Below are 6,000 nucleotides of genomic sequence, written 5' to 3'. Positions count from 1 at the left end.
CTCAAGCCCCCCTGATGCAGAGTTGTGCCAGGGCTGTCCTTGGTGACTGCTGTGACTGCAGCCAGTGCCTGTCCCTCTCCCTCAGCCCAGACCCACACCAGAGGGGCCAGCCTGCAGTCACAGCCCGACACTCCCCCACTGCCCACATGGCAGAGGTCTCCTTGCTCCTGACCCCTGAAGTTGTCACTTTGTCCTTAGGGTGGATAGCAGGGACACTGTCCCTCCTGGCTGTTGGTGCTGGGACGCTGCAGACCCTGGCTCACAGGTCTCCACATTCCTCTGCTCCCAGCAAGTGACCGAGGTGGCAGCAGGAGATGCCTTTGCCCACACTGTGTTTGGGACACTGACTCTGCAGTGACCTTTTGTGCACCACTCTAAGGCAGATCTGCTGGTTTTACAGTCTTTTTTGGGAAAAAAAAAATCACATTTAGTTACTGATATTTTCCCCCTCACTTTTAAACATATTGAACATGTGTTGCAGTGTCTACGTGATTGTGTGTGCAATGTCACCACAGCTTCGCCTTATCTAACCACAGGATCTCAGCGAACAAAGCAAGATTGTGCAATTAGTAAAGCTGGTTCCTATAGAAAAAATAAATAAATTGTGTCTCCATATGCCCAAAGCTCTCACGGAGCATACACATCAGACTAAGCCAAACCACACAGGCATGTTCAAATGGCATTTCTACACTGCACCTTCATAGCATCTCCCTCATTTTTGTACAAAATCTGAAGAGTGCTGACAGCACAGAACCCAGCAGGAAACCTGGCAGCCCTGTTGTAGGTCTGCACCAGGACAAAGAGGCCTGATTTTCCATCCTGCCTCAAGGTTTTGAACCCTGGCTGTGCTGTGGATGATCCAGCTACTCTGACAAGGGAATTCTGAAAGCCCATGCAAGCTCTGTCAGTGATCCCTCTTTGCCCACTGTTTTGAAAAGCTCAGAGAACATCAACACAAGCTCTGTGCAAGCAGCGCCAGGCACACGCTGTCCTACCACTCTGTCCTCCACGGCCACCACACGTGGGGCTCCTTGATCTCAACAGAATTTGTTACTCACAAACCCCACACAGGCACCAAAGGCCTATCCTGGATGGGGCCCTGAAGTTGTTGCCAATGCCATTTATGCCCTGTTCATCTCAACATAATTAAAAAAAAAACAAATTCACACCCTCAGGCATTAAAACAAGGACTAAAACACTGGCTGTAACTGATGGGCCCCTGCACAAACTGCGTGCTTATCCCATGTGCTACAGAAACTGTCTGGATTGCAGGGGGGAGGCTATGGCTAACAGAAATACTCAGAATTCAAGAGAGATTTCCATGCAATTCCCTAGCCAAAAAGCTGACACCACTGATATTTCTAAGTTCCACTCAAGTTCCTTCCTCAGCCACGAAACACCCTTGAAGAAGACAGGCAAAAGTGGAGGAAAGGGAAGAAAGTTCTTGTGTGCCTCCAAATTTTCCTTTTAATTGGTGGAGAGCTCTCCCACATCACCCACCCCCTGGTGCAGATGACTTTTTTTATGATCCCCTCTCCACTGGAGACCACCATAGACTTCTGGCCCCCAGGTGTCCCTGATAATTCCTTGGAGAACACAGAACCAGCACTGGCTCTTCCTGTCCTCTCAGGAATAATATTACACAACCCACTTCTAAAGAATGGTGGTTTTCTTGCAGTCATTCTGAAACTTGAATATTTTATAACGACTGAAATGATCACAGCAAATTCCAAGGACAGCCAAAGAGCTCAAAATGATCCGATCATGTTTCCAACCATGAGGCCTTTGGAAAGAGCCCCAGAAAGAGGGGGAAACGCATTAATTTTATGTTTTAATATTCAACAAACAGAGCAGCCTCTGCAGAGCAGCAGCGTCCAGTTGAAAGTGTTGAGGAGTTTATTTTTCTTCAAACCTGCAATGGGGCCGAGTTTGGGACTCTCTGTTTAGCTTTTCAGCCTCTAGTTACATTGTGTAAACAGTTTATTTAACGTCATTTTTGGCACTTCTTCAGTAAACCCACCATAATAATCCTACTGGCAGACCAAACAGATCACAGATTAGCAGACAACGCTGCTGTAAAACACCAAATTACCCATCCCCTGCTTTCCTGTTTTCAGGAGATGTGAAGTCCTGTACTTAGTTGTGTTTATGCCTCATTCTGTGGCTGCACCACCAGGTCATGGAGCTGCTCCAATTAATGCTCCACCTCAGCCTCCAGCAGCACTGACACAGGGAAGCGCAGTGGGGGAAGGACTTTTCGGCTCTTTTGGAAGCTCATAAAATGTGCTGGGGTGCTGGCTGTTGTTTAACAGGGAAGGTATGCTGGCTTGATCCAGATTGGAAAGGACTCTAGACTAATGCTAAAGTCACCTATTGCTTACATTTCATTTTAATGTGCTTGAGTTCAATAAAAGTTTATCATCTCCATTAAAACGGTGCCTATTGAAACTGATTTAATCTCGTTAGCACAGAAAACCACATGAAAGGAATCAAATCCATGGACAAGATTGAGCATAGTTACTTTTGGAGCATAAATTACATAAAAGCGAAGGATAATCAGCCAGAGCCACAGAGCCTGTCACCTGCATTACTCACATATTTATGCCAAGACACTTTGCTGGGGAAGGGGCTGGGCACGAGCCATATCTCAGCAGGACTGAGCTCCTGCCAAGCACAGGAGTGATCGGCTGCTTAATGTCACAGCATCAGCTCCCAAAGAGCCCATGAATCGTGTTACATTTGAACAAACAAATGTCATGTGCAGGGGTGCTGCTCAAACATCTACTGGCAACAACGCAGCTCAAAATCTCGCTTCAGTGCCCCGCTCCGAGCAGAGCAGCTCTGCCTTTCTCCAGGAAGCACCAGCTCCACCACTGGAGTGGTGCCCAGGGAGTGCCCTCCGTGCAGGTGGTGGGGCAGGAAGGGCTCTTAGGGTGGGCACGGGTGCAGGGAGATGCAGGGGTGGATTTTCAGCCTTGTTGACCCTGCCAGGCTCCCCAGTGGGTGCTGCTGGTACTGCGGGATGCAGAGATATCCTCGAGTGAGGAGGGGTGGCCTCATCTCATCTGGGCACTGAGGAGCCAGAGTTTGCCTTAGGGAGATGCTCTGGGGCTACAGCTGAAGCTTGTCTCGTTGGTGATAGGGGCAAGGGAGAAGGGCACTCCTGTGGCCCTGCACTCTGGTTTTACTGGCTCCATCTCCTGATGGACTTTCCTATTTCCATGATGATGGGCACAGACTGGAGACAAGAACAAGCTTTCAAACTCACTGCAGGTGCAACCAGTGAGGCTCAGGTCTGCTCTGAGGCTGCAGACACTCACACAGAGAATGGGATGAACCTCATCCCACTGACCACCATAGCCAAGAGCATCAATGGTCCTTACAAGTGACAAGGAAGGTAATAATTGCTGTATGAGCATGTCCCCAGTCACTGATCTGCTGGTTCTTCTGGAGTTCCTGATGTACAAAAACCTGCCCCTGCAGCTTGCTAGTGCCTGACATGGAGCAGACACTGGGCTGCAGCAGGGGGACACCTCACAGCCATGGAGCCCCTGATGTCCCCAAAGCAGTGTTGTCACAAGTCCCACATGTGGCCGATCACAGGCACCCATGGGGCACACCTACAGCAGCACCCCAACAGGGATCTGGGTGCAGGTTACAGAGGCTTTGATGCACAATGATTACAAATAACAGGAATATTGATGAGGAACTTTGATCTGAATGCACGGAAGCTTCTCACAAGGGCCAGGCAAGCAGAGGATGCCCGTGCATGGGTCTGATTCTGTCCCTCAGCTCCAGGAAACAACTGCAATTAATTTATATGCCTTCATTGTTCTTTATAAGTGCATGCAGGTGTGTCAGGAGAGGTTTGGACTGGAGGTCAGGGAAAGGTTCTTCCCTCACCCAGAGGGTGCTGGCACTGCCCAGACTCCCCAGGGAATGATCCTGGCTCCAAGGCTGCCAGAGCTCCAAGAACATTTGGACAGCACTGCCAGGGATGTACAGGGTGGGATTGTTGGGGTGTCTGTGCAGGGCCAGGAGTAGACTGGGTGATCCTGTGGGTCCCTTCCAGCTCAGGACACTCTGTGATTGTATGCAGAGAAGACAGGCTGGTGACCTCTCCTTGCACGCCTCCTTCCAACTCACAATATTGGTTCTGTGAAAACATTTCAGGTCATTTGGATATAAGGATGGTCCCCACAAACATTTACGAAACAAAGCTTTTTCTCATCAGCATCCCATAGTCAAAGGGGTCTGAACAGGATTTACCCACTATTAAAAACCTTGCTGAATGCAGGAAAGTTCACAGAGGGTTTGAACGAGATTTTCCCCCTTTCAAGTGACTGCCTGTGTACACCACTTCAGAGGAATGAACAAGCATGAAATTCAATTATACAGGCACTCAAACACTTGAACCAGAATTTTTTCCCTTAATCTTTATGTTGAGGACAGGGTAAGACTGTGAAGCCATTCTCAGCATGACAGCACTTTATTTCATCTGCAGTCCTGGTAAGATACACAATTCACTTAACTGAAGAGCAGGGATTTTGAGCTGTGTGCTCTGTTAGCAACACAGCCTAGATGTGCTGCCCATCACTGTCAGACTGCCCCTTGGAGAGTCAGCTGGAGAGGGGAAATAGCCCTGAGCTAGTGAGACAGGAGTCTTTATAAGGCTCCTACAAACATCCAGAGATCCTTCAGACATGCAGGAGCACTGGGGTGGTCTGGTGAAAAGACAGAGCCCTGAGCAGCCCACGTTCCTATGCAACACACACCTGTATCCATAGGAAATTTTTGCTTCCACCCCATCCTGCAAACATCTTGGAGCTACGGAAAGTCATTGTTCACCTGGCTTATAACTTGTTTTCTTCTGGACTAGAATTTCATTTGTACAAGAGAAAAACAGAGTTGTGGCAGTCTGGATTTATCAGGGACACCAACTCATTGACCAAGTCCCCAGTTCTGCAGCATTCAAGAAAGTGGCTAAGTGTCCCTGGCAGCTCCAGCAAATGTGAAGTGCAATGGATGTTGAAACAGTATTTTATAGAATAACAGAATCACGGAATGATTTGGGTTGGAACAGACCTTAAAGATCATCTCATTCCACCCCCCTGCCATGGCAGGGACACCTTCCACTGTCCCAGGCTGCTCCAGCCCCAGTGTCCAACCTGGCCTTGGGCACTGCCAGGGATCCAGGGGCAGCCACAGCTGCTCTGGGCACCCTGTGCCAGGGCCTGCCCACCCTCCCAGGGAACAGTTTCTTCCCAATGTCTAATTTACACCTACTTTCTGTCAGTTGGTCCTGTCACTCCATGCTCTTGTAAACACCCTTTCAGTTTCTCAGTTTCTGGAAGGATGCAAGTGTAAAGCACTCTGCTGTGATCAGCTGGAATTTACAAACCCCTAAAGATGACAGATGTGTTTGAAGCTGCTCAGAATGGGTTTCCTGACGTGATTTACCAGGTCACAGCACTCACGGCAGGGAAGTGCCCTCAGAACAATGTGGCATCCCTCAGGCTGCTCTCAGCAGCAATGCACAGAGCTCTAATTTGATTAAAATAATGGTCTTTTCCTTTCACATCTGCTCAGATTGAAAATCAGCAGGGCAGGTCCCAAGCTCTGTGCCAGCCCATGGCAAGGTAAATGACACCGTGGCCGGGGTCCCCTTTGGCTGAACTCCTGCCAGGGCAGAGCACATCCCACAGCCTGCTCTGGCTGGATCACATCCTGATTTCACCTGAGCCTATGAAGTCTAACTCCACATAGGTGAGTAGCATTAAATTAGAGTAAAATTGGTATAAGATTAGATCTGAATCCACTTTGCTAGTGTTTAAAAACAAAGAAGTCTTATTTTGGAAATTTTTGCACTCTGGAACAGTTCCAGGCAGGGACGTCTTCCACTGTCCCAGTTGCCCCAACCCCCAATGTCCAACCTGGCCTTGGGCACTGCCAGGGATCCAGGGGCAGCCACAGCTGTTCTGGGCACCCTGTGCCAGGGCC

Source organism: Cinclus cinclus, chromosome 20 (assembly GCF_963662255.1).
Source record: "Cinclus cinclus chromosome 20, bCinCin1.1, whole genome shotgun sequence".
Lineage (NCBI taxonomy): Eukaryota > Metazoa > Chordata > Aves > Passeriformes > Cinclidae > Cinclus > Cinclus cinclus.
Note: the sequence above shows the minus strand (reverse complement) of the source record.